This window comes from Syngnathus floridae, chromosome 21 (genome assembly GCF_059516105.1).
Source record: "Syngnathus floridae isolate MCC-2025c chromosome 21, RoL_Sflo_1.0, whole genome shotgun sequence".
Classification (NCBI taxonomy): domain Eukaryota; kingdom Metazoa; phylum Chordata; class Actinopteri; order Syngnathiformes; family Syngnathidae; genus Syngnathus; species Syngnathus floridae.
Window position 1 is genome coordinate 4,887,974 of NC_142433.1, and position 15,488 is coordinate 4,903,461.

Sequence of the window (15,488 nt, forward strand, 5' to 3'; positions counted from 1 at the left end):
GTTTTGATCTCATTAGACTGTGCAGGTGTGCCTAATAAAGTGGCCGATGAGTGTAGCTGTTTGTCACAGTGTGGCTGCGGCATTCAGTGGATCAACTCTGCTCACTGTGTCTTTACAAAATGCACCATAATGGTCGTCATCATCAGGCAAAGACGTCAAGGATAAAATCAATAGATTTGCTCAAAAGCAGCATGCTTTATTTTTATTTATTTTTATGGCGAGTACAACTACGGTTTACCTGATCGTTGTCAGAAGTAGTTATTTGATGTATCGAGTAATCCCCGAACGTTTCCGTGGATCCAAATTAAGTTTCTCATCCATGGCACGTCTCAGGTGCAGGCAGCGAGATAGACGATCACTCATTCATTCATTTAATCAGGATGCAGCTCCGGAATCTTCTCCACACAAATGTTCTTGGTGAGAATCCCATGAGTAGATTTGAAAAAATATATATATTAATAAGGAAATTAAAGCAAAACCAAAAAAACAAGGGTGACTATAGGGGCGTAAAATCATAAAGTAAGCATGAGTCGAAAGGAAAGCACAAAAAAGATCAACAGAAAAGGGGAAAGGAAAGAAAAACAAAAAGGGAGAAAGGGGCCACCTTGCTTGCGTTGATTGTTAGAAAATAAAAAACATAAATCCATGTCATATATTCTCCATGGTTTGGCGCATGTATATTCCAAAGCAAAGAGACAAGCTGCAGCAGCAGAGGCAGCGGAGTGGGGAGCTTTTTTCTTTTTTTTCTTTCGACCGATGCCCGGTATTCCAAGTCCAAGGGAGCTCTTGATTTGACGCAAAAAAAAAAGCCCAAAATATTCAAACTACCCCCACCTCATGGGTCCTCTTGGCTTCATCCGTGAAGTCATGGGGGAGGGTGAGGGGGACGATAACGTCTGCTGTGCTATTCGGGGAGAGTATCCACAGGCAGTGGCTCTCAGTCGGCATCTGCCTCCTCTGCAGTCGCTTGTCGAGCGGAGGAAGGGTGCGCGCTCCCGTCGCCTTCCACCGGGAGAATCGTCAAGCGCGCTCACAGAATCCCCCCCCCCTTCCTCCCACACCCCATTCGTATGCCACCCCCACTCCAGCTCTTCCCCGTTTGCTTCGTGACTGTGACGTCTGCACGCGCACTTTCCAAAAATACAGAATTACTTGCGTCTTTCCGCTTCGAAGAATAGTGGAGTGAATTAACTGGACACTTAATTAGGTACACATGCACTGTCGAATACAGGGATTGCTAGTTAATCAGCATTAAAATATGCATCTTTAATGATCTGAGCTGGTGTTGAATAGTGGCGGAACAAGTAAATGCGCTGCCAGAAAATGGAAGACGCAGTTTGAAAAGAGTGTGTGCGCCGTTGTGGGAGTGAACAAAATAAAAAGCTGGCATGCTGTGACAATACTAGCCAATAAAAATCTGTCCACCTATTTTCAATCTGTTTCTGTTAAAGAAGATGAACACTCAAATATGGTTCAGCGTGTTAGAGTTCTAATGGAAAATCACCCTATGCATAATGCTAACACATTTCCTCCTCCATGCCTAATATCAACCATAGAAACAAACATCCTTCAAAGCTGACACGCTCGCATCCTCATACATCAACCCGTCAGAATAACAGCGCCTCGGAAGAAGCGCGTCACCAGAAAGTGACATTTTTCATTAACCTCAACAGCCTCTTTGACAGAGAAATAATAATCACATTGTCATGGGTGTTAAAAGTCTCACTGCTCTGAACTGTGTCTGTGTGTGTCTGTACTTTGAAGAAACACTTGAAGAACGAGGTCAAGTGCACACCAGCAAAAAGGTCGCACTTGTCAGATTCACTCATTTGGGAAAGTCATCTAATTAAAATACACTTGAGATCATTATGATTAATGAATGTGTATTCAGTTCAAACTTGATGCGAAGTAGAATTTTTATTGGATTCACTTTGTATGGTACAATATAAGACTAAGAACTTGAATATAAAAGCGTTATTTCAGAACCACGAAGTTTCATTTTATTAGGGACTCTGGCAATAGATGAACTATGAACTCTGGATTTAAAAATAAGAATGTGTAATAGTGGTCATATCGAAAGTGTTTTTGCTATTTCAGCACCATGGACAGTTCTTGTGAATTTATTTTCTGTTAGGGACTATATGCCAATTAGGATTTTAGATGTTTGCATAATTTGAGAATAAGAATATGTAATAGTGATCATATAGAAAGTGTTTTTGCTATTTCAGCACCATGGACAGCTCTCGTGAACTTTAATTCTGTTAGGGGCTATGGCAATTAGGATTTTTAATGTTTGCGTAATTTGAGGATAAGAATGTGTAATAGTGATCATATGAAAAGTGTTTTTGCTATTTCAGCACCATGGATAGTTGCTGTGGACTTTAATTCTGATAGGGACTATTGCAATTGGGATTTTTTTTTACGCAGTTTTTCAAATCCCCTGCATTGTGCTCGGTGGGTTGCTTAATAAACCATCTCTCGTACAGCTAGACAATATCTTTATAAATACGATGCAGGGGCACTGCTGACCTGCATGCTTCAGAAAGCAGCTAGGTCGGCCGTTCTTATTGTCCATGCGCCGAGACGCGTGTACAGCACACGTCCAAGTAGCATGCATCAGCACAAGTCAGAGGAGCCCCTTGACCTGATTAGCCGACATCTGCTGTAGCCTGAGGGCCTCCTTCTGTACGGACGCTATAGGAAGAACGCCCAAAGTGTTTTCACGATGTGAAGATGCTAATCAGAAGAGTGTTCCGAATGTTCTTCCACAATAAACATGTTGGATTTGTTCGGAGTCCACCAAGGCAGACTTAAGCCGCTAACTTCAACTTCACTAGTTTTAAGCTAAATGGAACTTACATATGGCTGTGGCTGTGTGTAGTTGTGTACATGAGTGCCAAGTATAATTTATGGGTGTATAAGCTTATTTGTGCGAGCCTAATGTGCAGTCTAGCGGATCCTGGCTAGGGTGGGAGTTTTGTAAAAAGCAGTGGTCCATGAAGCTAACTATAGTTCCTCCCTGATCAAATGTGACAATTATGATGGTGCTCGTGGGTACAAAACTCCCTTCCGGCTCCCCAATCCATTCTATTGTGCTCTCTCTTACTGCCACCTTCTCTCTTCATCCGCCACGCTGCTGCCCTTTACGCTCACATGCAAGCAACTCTGCTACTTTCTACATTTGTTTTTACTCTGTGCTAGGAAGGGAATCTAACGGGAAATGTTTTGAAACCTACTTTTACTTATGAAGGAGTAAGCGAGACAAGTTGTCTGTCCATCTATCCCTTTGAACTTACCCCGTCTTTGCGACCACCTATCACCCGCCCCGACTCACCTCTCATATATCTTCCTCTCTCCATTTGCTCATTCCATCCCCTCCACACATTCAAGATCTGAAACCAAGTGTAGACCGGAGTGTGTAGCACCATCCATCACTGCTCGTTAGGGGCCACACGAGTTCACACAAAGAAAACGATCATTTGACTTTGGCCGGGCGAGTTCATTTCAACAGCAACCGTGACTTTATTTATTGGGCTATAGTCACAGATAACGACGGGATCTGGTTAAGCTATCATTCAATTTAGTGAATATCGAAAGGTACAAAAGGAAAATAATTTTGGAATTCCCTGAAGGCACGATCGATAATTTTTTACGGTGGATCATCGGAGTATTGATCAAATCACTGCTGCAGATGAACAACAATTAACGCTTGAACACAAATAATCCCTTTTACACAAAAAAAAAAAGACAGCGTTATAAAAAAATCAACTAAAAATTTCGGGTCCGAGACCCTAATTGAACTTCATCGCCAGTTGACTTGAGAAACCTTGTTGCACTCCATCACCGCAAGGTGGGCCGAGGGAGACGATGAATTAAATCCACCTTGACAGTTGTGATGACGTTTGATCTTGCCCTCAAGGAGATGAGTTAGCAATTTCATGCCAGCAGAAAACACCCATCACGCTTTGGAAGGGCAGAAGAAATGTTGCTATAGTTCCATCATTTTCAGAATATAACAATCCAATCCAGATGAGATTGCTTAGCATAGCGCCACTTTCCCAAAAATAAAAAAATGGCGGAACTCTTAGCTAATAAATGAAGCAACACTCAGGCAGTAGTTTGGCGCATGTAAAAAAAATCCAATTAAATTAAATTAATAAAGCACGGCAGAATTTATTTAATGTGTACACGGCCCAAGATAAAGTTTTTAAGAGTCGTCTGGTTGAGTTTTACCTGCTCGTTCTAAAAGCCATCCATCACTCACACACAACCAATTACCTTCCACCGTCCTCCATTTTAAGCCCCTTGATGACTCTCCCACTACTGTCCATTTTTTTTTTGCCGCTTTGTCTTTTAGCCCCAAGACAGGTCTTGTATAGGCTCTTAACTAAATGGAATCTTTGCTTTGGGAGCTGCGTCATAGCATAGACGCCATGCTCCAATAAGCACTGCAAACAGTAAAAGGCAAAGGCCAGCGCTGTATTCCCCAGTCGCTTTGTGACCGCATACGAGTACACAAAAGGAGACAGATATGTGGCAAAAATCACCACTGATGTGTTTTCATTTTTTTTTCCAAAAGTGTTTTGTTGCACAAATGCGATGACACAACCCCTGTGCCCCTCACTTGCCTGTAATAAAAAAAAAAACATAAAAAAATGGCATGCTGTGGGAATTACGATGTACAAGCGTGAAGTTAAACAAGTGCAGCATGCGTGCACGACTCCCATTTTAGCCTCTGTTCATAATTTACACACTTGGCGTCTTTTAATAGTCACGCTCCAAAGAATCATGACACCGAGGAAGGAAAAAAAAAAATTGCACTTCGGTGAAACAAATGATGAAATATTCACAGTGATCAAATTGGTTGTTGTTAGATGAAATCTATGAGGCTCTTTTGGAACAGAAGTCAAACTCTCAGAAGCTCTCATGGACAAGGAAAAGAAAGCAAGCAAGCAAGTCTAAACATGGCTTCATGTTGTGGTCGACTGCAGCGAAGATGAAATATTTACAATCTCTTTTCTGCTGCTTTGAAAAAGCACTTTTAATCAGATAAAGCAGGGGAGGCTACATACTTACTTTTCCTTTTGGATTAAAAAGCACAGACTGCTTTTTTTTTTCTTGATGTTCAATTCTTGAGTTGCATATTAATGACCTTCAATGGTACTTTTGTCTTGGTAGTATATTTTTTTTAAATAAGAGTCTCTGAAAATCAAAAGATGAAGTTGATTCATCTCAATTCTATGGATTCAATTGATGAAATGCTTCCAAAAAATCTTTTCTCACTTGGCCTAGATATAACAAACAGAGTTGGCTCGTTATGCTCATATTTTATTATGATTTTCACACCCGCCACTGTTTTCTTCTCACCTTCTATTTGCTAGCTTACTCAGGTGGCTCTGCTACGAAGCTAATGTATGATTGATCGTTTGAATAAGCGACACTCGACTGCCCGCGACTTTTCTGTCTCTTGTCTACATGTTTAATGGACCAGCCAACAGGACGAGTGTGTGTGTGTGTGTGGGGGGGTCTTGCAGCAATAAGCCCCCGCATGTCGTAATGTCACATGACAGCAACGACTATTCCTTCCACGGCTGCGTTAATGTGCTACATCGGCATAAATTTGAAAACACATTTGGCCGTGAGTGAGAGCGATGCATTTGACATTGGATGCAAATGAATCAAACGGCCCACTTATCACATCACCTCGCTTCCACTTCTGACCCCATCGACTCCAAATCATAACTTTCCGACTATCGGCATCCATCGGCCATGTTCCTTTGAATCTCCCATCCCGGTTCAGTCTTTTAAATTAACACTAAGTGCCGTCTGGAAATGACTGAAGTCCTTCATGAACAGTCTTATCAACTCGCCTTGTCATTTAATCCCTCTTTAAGAGCATAATGACTGATTCCAAAGGATTACATGTGCAAAGTATGAACGAGTTACTCTCTGCATTTATGCTTCACTCCAGGGCACTTATGTAACGCTGCAAGGAAGGCGCTTCACCCCGACTGAGGAAAGAAGGTGGGAGGGGGGAAGAGAGAGAGGATGAGTGGAATCTCAATGAAGCATCCTCGGTGACTGACTGGAGTAATGTTATGCGAACATCACCATTCTCTCTCGAGGTGGTCCATTAATCCAAAGTAATGTATTTGAATACCCGTGTTTGGCAAGGATGGAATCTTCCGGCCTTATGAGGCATTTTTGGATGATATTCTAACTTATCCTTCATGCTATAAAAAACACTCGCGACATAATTAATCACTCATAAAAGTTAAGCTCGCTTCCCGCGGTTGACTATTTAGTTTTCTTGAATCGGAGTCAATAAAGATTTTTTGGAATGGGAACGGATTGACAACGAATTTTATGTTCGATTCGCTTGGGCTCTTCACGGGCCAAGCGGCGACCCCCCCCCTCAGGATTAAATGTTAATACTTCAAGTAGATTTATGAGGCTCCATTAGCTCTTTATTACTGTAAGTAACAATGAATTATTGTTTGTAATCAGGACATTGGGTTGCTGAGAACAGTATTAGGTTCACCTCGTACATCATCGGACAAAGCAGGAGGGACGATGAAGTATGGCGACGATCGTAGTTTTGTTTGTAATTGTTTAAACCCCGAGAGAATGGGATCATGTAAAATGCTGTGTTTACTGGCACACATACAAGTGCTCAGAAATGCTTAAGTCATCAGTTTATGTCGGGATTACCGTTTGGTTAATTAATCAAACAGTCGTGGTGGTCAATGAGAGAAATCAAAAGCGGCACTTCGAACATGCTCGACAAAACATTCGGCAGGCGGGCCGGGAAACTGACAGTTCCCTCCCACCAGGCTGACAAGATAGGCAACGCACATAAATAGCATTTACTGTTGCGTGCTTCCTTTTTTTGTCTATCTGCGTCTGATCTTGACATTTTGTATTCAACAAAGCCCAAATGTCCTCTCAGCTATGTTGTGTTGTGTTATGGGACACTTTTCAATTCCATTTCACAACCGCATCACTGGCCAATCCATCACTTTTCCGAGGAATAACAATGATATTTACTACGCACAATAAAAAGTGCAATTCCCCATGCCAGACGGTCTCTGAGGGACGCTCGCTGGCTCGCAAGTTGTATGAAGGCTGGTAAAACTACACTTCCCAAGGGGGCAGAGCTTCATTGCTGCTGCTCCTTGCGGGGGTAATAAACTTGCATTGATCCGGTGACAGGTCTGATTAAAATCAATCTGGAGCTAGTGTCCCGGTGTGGTGGATAGGGGAGAGGGGGGGGATCAAACACACAAGGTGTTGGAAAACAAAGCACCTGAAATATGGAATGCCCTTGGGACAGTTCCACCCACATTTGATAAATATAAATCATGCCATGTTCTCTCAATGTCAGTTTGGGAATGTCTGACGATATTTTTTAGTTTTGGTGTATTGCTAATATGGGTTAGCTAAATGTAGGAGCTGCAAAAAAAAACTGGGAATTAAATTTTTGCGACTGTTCAAAGATATTTGATTCAAAATATTTTGCTCATAATTTTATTGATTAGTCCATATGCAAGAAAAAAAAATCATATTTGGGTGACACAGTGGCAAAATTGCTTCACCGTAGCTAACAATGCAATCAAATCCATGCAAATTGTGAGATTCTCCATTTTGTTTCTCTCCATAATTAAAAAGCAGAACGTTTCTAAATCTACAAGCGCGGCTTCATTACAACATGATTGTACCAAGATATTGATCGGGAATTCCAGCTGTGGGAACAGATTCCTAGCACGCCTTTGCATAAACCATAAATCAATATCAGTCACTGTCTGATGTAACGAAAATGAAAACAAATGCACCAAGCAGACGTAAAATCTCACACTGTATATGTTAACTATTTTTCTATTTTTGTCAATTTGGGTAATTTGATCCCATTTAGCCTCTCTCCTTAATTTTATGCATCATTATAATATACAAACGGACGATGACATCATCACGTTTAAGCACATGTTGCGAAACAGTTATCTTCGTGTAGGTGCGTGTGTTCTCTTGACAAGCTCTTGTATTTTCATCTCATGTGATGAATAACAGGATTACAATGCTGACCCAAGGCGTTTGTTGCGTTCATGTGCATTTGTGTTAACACATCCACTATATAATATAGAGCCAGCACTCGGTGAAGTGGCAATGCTGAAAATCTAGAGACAGCTATAAAACCAAAATATTCACAATAGCGTCACGACCCTGAACACCAAGCCTGCCTTGGACGGATATTTAATGAAGATGACTCTCACTGGCCCGCTGTCAAAATCCCATCGTTGCTTTGACACCTCTTACGGTGCACGTCAATCAAGACAAACAGGAAAATGCCAGGAGGGCCTATCAGCAGCCACTTACCTGGACTTCGTACAGGGACAGAAAAAAAACAATTGCAAAGATGTGTTGCTGTAGCTCATACACACACACATTGTTGCTGATATTTTTAAAGCACTAATGGGGCAAACTGGTATCAAAGTGGATCAGCGGGCCGCAGAATGATCGAAGAGAGCCCCTACTGACATTTTGTTCAAGGAAAACCCAATATCCATGTCATCTTGATTTTGGCCTTCATGTGTCCGCAGTCGATCAATGCGCCATTATTTTGCTATTGAATGAAGCAAATGACTCAAGTTGTTGCTGGCAAACCAATCCGAAATAAAAAAAAGATGTTACACGGGCTGATTTGTCAGTCTGTATTGAAGCGATTAGTTTCAGTTTCAAGTTTCAGCAATGGGATTGAATTTAGGAATTAATTAATTAAAATATAACTACCGTATTTTCCGGACGATAAGGCGCACCGGACTATAAGGCGCACCATTAAAGCATCATGTCAGATTTTTAATCCAAATCAAATCATTCTCCATTTTATCTTTTTTATTTCAACTTCAGACGCAACAAATTACTTTATAATCATAAAATAATGATGATAGTCTTTTTGATTCATAATTCATAGTCTTCAGCGGGCCACTTATGACTGATTTCATGACACAATGCTTCGGGCCAATTTAAATTTAGGAATTAGGTCCATATATAAGGCGCACCGGACTATAAGGCGCACTGTTGGCTTTTGAGAACATTTTAGGTTTTTAGGTGCGCCTTATAGTCCAAAAAATACGGTAGATATGACATCATTTCCTGCTCCAAATATGATAATAATGCCTTTTTTTTTTTAACATAGACTGTTGGGGCATCAGTCCTGATCAGGGTTTTGTGTTTGAAACCAAAAACATTGCCCCCTGCTCTGACACAATAGTTACACTGATGTATTGAATTGAAAATTACCTTCCCATTACACTCAATTTGTCAACGACATTGTTCAAAGCATCCATCATCCTCCGCCTGTCTTGTCCTTTTTTTTTTTCTTCTTCATAGCAGTCTTCCTTTTCTCCCGCTCTCCTTGGCTATGCAGCGTGGCTATTGAAAACACTTTCCCCCATTTTCAAATCAAATTCTCGAGTCAACATCATTACAGTAAAGAGGGCTTGATTTTTTTTTTCTCTCTCTCTCAGCTCTTTACAGCACAAACATGCGGTTTTGATCCAAATGCATACGTTTGTCGCTCCCAACATTCACTACTGTTTTCAAAGGAGAGTAAATATACCCACAAACATACGTAAGACATAAAAACATAGTGTCAATATTTAGAACAGCTTTGACTGGCAAACACACTGAGAGCAGCTTTTTTCTTTTTTTTTTTTTCTCCTTTTAGTTGTTTACCAGCATGCACGGAGTGTTTTGATCGGCCATTTGTTCACCATTCCATCTCAACCTCTCATTTTCCATGTCATTAATTTTGATTAAATTAGTCTCACAGGGAATCATTAGAAGTTATCCGCCTAGAGTTTCTGTGTGTCGAAAACAGGTCCCATTTTTATCGGGAGAACGTTCACATCCCGTTTTTGTGTGTTTGCGACAGTAATTGATACCTCGGCATGGAAATTGATTTTTCTTCACATACAAATCCCACCTTACATTTTCTTCATCCTCGAAATGTTTCGTGGGTGAGCCGGCTTCGGTTCCAGTTGACTTTAGGCAAGAGAATGATTGGCAGTCAATCGGAGAGAACATCTTTGCACCCTCACGCTCGTACCTTTTCACATCTCAGTCAGTTCAATTAACCTTACATGCATGGAAAAGTGAGAGGAAGCCGCAGTAGCTGGAAAAAAGGACGACATGAAGTGCAAGACACGTCGGCTGAATAATGACATGATTTATGACACTGAATTTTTCAGCTTCCGAGATAGCGAGACGATAGAATCCATAAGGGAAATCCAAAGAAGACAGATTGTGTGGCAAAAGTGGGCGTGGCTTATTGACTATTGTTGATTGATTCAGTCAGCAGTCAATAAAGTATAATTTGTGTTGCCCCTTTTAAATATTCAGATGTCGTTCGTCATTGAACAAAAGAGGCAAAACTGCTATTTGCACTTGATTTATGATCAGCATTTCCCGTTAATCACTTGTATCAACTCGAGTGATTAAAATTGGAGAGTCGGCACTAAAGTCAGGTTCAATCGGCCATAATGCCAATGGCAGTGACTTTTTTTGCCGTTAATTGGTGATCAATGGAATGACTCAGCGCTTTTATCGTCGTACACCTGCAGTGAAACGGGTTATTGCCTCATACTGCAGCTACGCTATTGAACTTTTTTCCCTCTTGACTTCCCTTGGCAATTACCAAAGACTTTAATGAGCTTAAAATAATTTTAACCTTCAATTTTACCTTTTTGTGTCATTCTATTCATTTCATCATTTTGGTTGGGCTGATCGGTTTTTTTCAATTTTGTATTTTTTTTAGTGGCTCTGGTAATTTAACCAACAGATGCACATTCTCTATAAATGTCTTTTTTCCCCCGTCTTATTATAGTTTATTCTTTATCCCATGCTTGATTCCTCCACCAAATTTGGTTAAAACAAATTGCAATAGTTGTTTTCGAATCCTCCAAACCAGATGGGCTTGACAGATGGAAAAACAAATAAGCCAAAAGCGGAAAAGACGTACTTTCGCTTCCACCATGGCCAACTCTGTGTTCTATGTTTACACATCCGAAACATAGTATCTACTTTTCCCCTTCACTTTTTAAAGCGTTCTAAAAAAATGGCGAGTATTTCTTTCACCGTACTGACCCTTCGTCATGGTTCAACAACTCTCATTTGACATTTCTATCCAACGGTATTGAAATGTGCTCATTTTGATCCACTGCTAAGAAAAACCGTTCTATTCATTCTGTTTATACTCTTGTGGTGCATCGAAAGGCGGCGTAGAGAAAAGCGAGATTCTGATTGACTGTCTGACAAAGTGGCTTGCTGCATAATTATATCGTGAATAATAGATGTTCATTCGTACACTCGCGCAGAAATACCGGCCCGGCCAATTGAGCCTCTTCATCAGGCCAGCAAAGCTCGTAAAATGTACCTTAGTTATCGCCAAGCATCTCCCACATTCACAGATTGCACATATTTCAGAGTTGGAAATGCATCGGCGCCATGTGTTGCAAACAATAGCTGCTCCGATTATTTCGGAGTGAGTGTTGCGACCGTGCCAACTGATGTGTGTCAATCAGCCCCCGAGCAAAAAACTCATTCTCTGTCGAGGCGGCCCTAATTGCTGCAGCTCGCGGTGTCAGCCCGAGCTTGACGAGCGGCTCCGATTTGATTAGCCGGCGCCACAAGCCGCGGCTGGACCGATTTGCAGCAGTCCCGTTGTTCCTTCGACGGGCCCTCGAGCTTCTTTGTCGTATTCTTGTCATGAGTTGTCCTCGTATTGTTTAGCGTGTTCTCTAACAAGACGCATTCACAGGTCGGCGTTTATCGTTAGAATTTCTCAATATGCAACTTACCGTATTTTCCGGACTGTAAGGCGCACCGGACTATAAGGCGCACTTTCAATGAATGGCCCATTTTAAAATGTTGTCCTTATATAAGGCACACCGGACTATAAGGCGCACCATTAATGCATCATGTCAGATTTTTAATCCAAATCAAATCATTCTCCATTTTAACTTTTTTGTTTCAACAAATTACTTTATGATCACAAAATAATGATCCATAGTCTTTTTGATTCATGATTCATAGTCTTCAGCGGGCCACTTATGATTGATTTCATGACACAATGCTTCGGGCCAGTTTCAATTTAGGAATTTGGTCCAAATATGTCGCACCTATAAGGCGCACTGTCAGCTTTTGAGAAAATTGTAGGTTTTTAGGTGCGCCTTATAGTCCGGAAAATACGGTAATTGAATATTTCAAGATAATTACTCAGCAAGAAGCTTCAAAATGAGTTTGTATGCCCCTCCCACCTGTGATTGCAGTTGAGGTTTTTGTATCACCTGCTGGTCCAACACACATCGGCTTGAACAAAAAGCTTTCCATACAGTCAGAAATGTCTTTATTCTCGCACTTCCACCCTATTTCACTGCACTCGGTTGCTGCATAGCAATTTTTAGAGAGCCCAAGTGAGAAAGAAGCTTGTTACCGCCACTTTGAAGAGAATGAATTGGCTCGTCACGTCTGTGTATTTTTCTTTTCAAAAGTTTTTTTTTTTTCTCTTTGATGGGCAAGAAGTGACTCCAAGGGTTTGTTTATCCTGGCGTGTTTGGCAACTCATGGGTGACTAAATGCCAGATGTGAGTGTAATTAGGACTGCAGACAGACTTGATTACTCACAATTACTTGTTTCTCCGTGCGCCTCCACTTGCTGCTTTGTGAAAATAAAAGAATCAGTGTGTGTGGCGCTTTAGAGTAGGGGGGACATGTATTTTATTTAGTCGCTTAAGCGTGATTATACATCAAACTGGGGCAGTGTGAGGATGAGAGAGTTAGTGGGACAAATTAAATTGAAAGACAAATAAAATATAAAGTTTGTTGTTGCATACGGAATGCGCCTCATCTGCATGAGGCCCACACGGCACATTCGTAATAATTTGGGTGATGAGAAGACAGAAAAAACAAAATAATGCATTGCATTTGCGTAATGGATTTTTGGGATTTGTAGCTGGAGGCTGCAAACCCCCTCAAAAAAAATTTCCAAGCCCGATGAAAGCACACTGGGTCAGAACATTGTGATAAATCGTGAACTTCAACAATTTTTTTTTTTAATAGCAAACTTGCTCACACCAGAAGGTATTTCAAAGAAAGTCCCCACAGAGATAAGGCATTAGAAATCCAGTTGCCATGGTTACAATGCAAAATAATTAACTTTTCCTCATAATTTGCATAATATTTTGAAAATGAACTAAATTATTCAGATTCTTGATACACACACATTATGCAAGGGGGAGTTTAGGGGCAATATGTTTAATCAATTTGAAGGCGTCATGATCTCGTGTGCATGCAAACGCACAAGCGGTCGAGATTATTCACAACGGCCAAAAAAAAATTGACACAGTAGGTGGAAATGTGCAAAAGAATAATTTATCTGTGCTGTTTGTAAAATTCTGTCACAAAATCAACATTTTTCCCAAATTAATATTTATCAATAATTATTAGCTTCATTATAAATTAAATTACAATATTGCTGGAAGAAATCACGCAAGACCAATGCAATTAAAAAAACTAATATTAAATGTAAGCCTAAAAGTTTATTTTGTATTTTTGCCATGACCGAGTCCTGCTAAATATACTCTCTTCCACGAAATGTGCTAAATTATAGCAAAACTGATCATTAGCATAATTAGGGGATCAGCCAGATGCAAATTGCCTGGAGAAAATTTCAATGTTGTCACTTGACGATTTTTAGACTGACATCTCCCTCGCTCTCGTGTGACAGTTCAACCTACAGCTCAGCGTGTATAAATAGACTTTCAAAAGAGTCAGGAACCATATTTACTCTCACGACAAAACATGTTTTCTCTCACGGGGATGCCGCTGAGTTCAAGTTTTTTCTGGGTGCGTGTGCACTTTTTTTTTTTATTTTCATTCCTTTGAGGGAACCTTTGCCTTCTGGGCGCTTTATCACAAATGCGACTTTGTGTGCCGTGGGAAGGATGTGTACTTGGATTCAAAGCTAGCAGAGTTGGTGCTGGGTAATATTTGGACCTGAGAGGTGAAAAGGTGACCCGTTACATGTAAATGTACCACTTGGGTAGAATGCAGAAGCAAGGTAGTGCATTTGGTAAACAAGAAAGAACTCACAAAGTGTTTTCTTTTTATTCCCTCAGCTAGCCAGCAGCTCTACAAATGAGTGTAAGTGGAGATACGGCGAAGTGTGTGGGCTCTGATTAGGCGTGTGTGTGCATGCGTGTGTGTGTATGCCTTTCCAAGAACAGGAGATTATTGTAGCCTTTTTGACACCTTCATTTTTTTTAGGTAACCAATTGAATATCTGGTTCATTGTACAAAGGATATTTCAAAGAGTGGGAATAAAATGACAAAAATAAATTTCCAAGAATGAAGTGCTCAAAAACTAGCTGCTCTCGCCTTTGATGATTCAAATCCCGTAATGTGCAGACCGATGCAAAAATCGATACAAAAATCGATGTCTTCCATACCAAGTAATAGGTAATTCAAGTTATTTCAGCACCACGGAGAGCTCGGACACAGTTTGTGATGTTTGTGCTATGAAACGCTGCAGGTCGAACCACAGTACAGAATCCATTTGTAATGAGCCAGGGAACAGTGTCATTTATTCAGTGCTGCAGGCAGGCACCGTCAGGTACATATGGAAAAAAAATGAGGAGTTTTAAGCAGGGCTAGCTTTTGGCGTTGCAATATGATGACATCATGATACAAGTAAGTACGGGTTTGAAGAAATTGCTTTATTCATCATCAGAGTTAGCGTATCTCGTCGGCGAGGAAGGAGGTGTCAGATGTGCTATTCTCCTCCTCCGCATAACCAATCCGGGAAGTCACTTTCTCTCCCCCTTCTCTTTCCGCCGCGTCTTTTGAGATTGTTTTGCATCTCCACGTGGGCCTTTTGATGTCGGCGAGAGCGTAAAAAATGTGACCCGGTGATTAGAACGTATGTCACCGTGGAGAGGAATCGGAAACGACGGCGCGGGGATGTTTGAATGGAAAGCGAAGCTTTCATCTGAGGTCGTTGCTTCCGATTATGACGCAAAGTCTTTGAAATGTGCATTCAAGCAGCCATTTTTTTTTTCAAGGAAGGTTGAGGGCTGTCATATGTCATCAAAAAGTGGCGATTTGTGTTCATTTGTGAAAAAGGGGCAAAACAAGGACCAGGCTATTAAAATGAAATGAAATGAATGACAATTTTCTTTTTGACTCATTTTTAATGATTTATTGCAAAACAGTATCGGCTGTTGTTGCGAGTAACGATACTTTGATCCATCTCTTTTGAAATATACTCCATATAGGTTTTGATATGAATTATTGGGATGATCATGCTCGATTTGCATGTCGCTGATGAACACATTCATTGAAATTCACTCGAGTGACTCCTATGCAAATGCAATCAGAAACACAAAGAGCCCAATTCCTTTCTATCAATCTCCTTGACTGACACGCCAAGTTGTCGT

At 40.9% G+C, this 15,488-nt stretch overlaps 2 protein-coding genes across 24 annotated transcripts in view; one reads left to right on the top strand and one right to left on the bottom strand.

Annotated features, from left to right (window-relative positions):
- adgrb2 (adhesion G protein-coupled receptor B2) overlaps window positions 1-997 on the bottom strand; it is a 76,524-nt gene extending 75,527 nt beyond the window's left edge. For all 19 annotated transcript variants that reach the window (XR_015854777.1, XR_015854778.1, XR_015854776.1 and 16 more), the window contains exon 1: window positions 239-997. The gene's annotated coding sequence lies outside the window, so the exon portion shown is untranslated. The remainder of the gene's footprint in view (window positions 1-238) is intronic.
- The window catches only part of col9a2 (procollagen, type IX, alpha 2), a 224,811-nt gene that overhangs the window by 129,220 nt on the left and 80,103 nt on the right, over window positions 1-15,488 (top strand). The window lies entirely within an intron of this gene.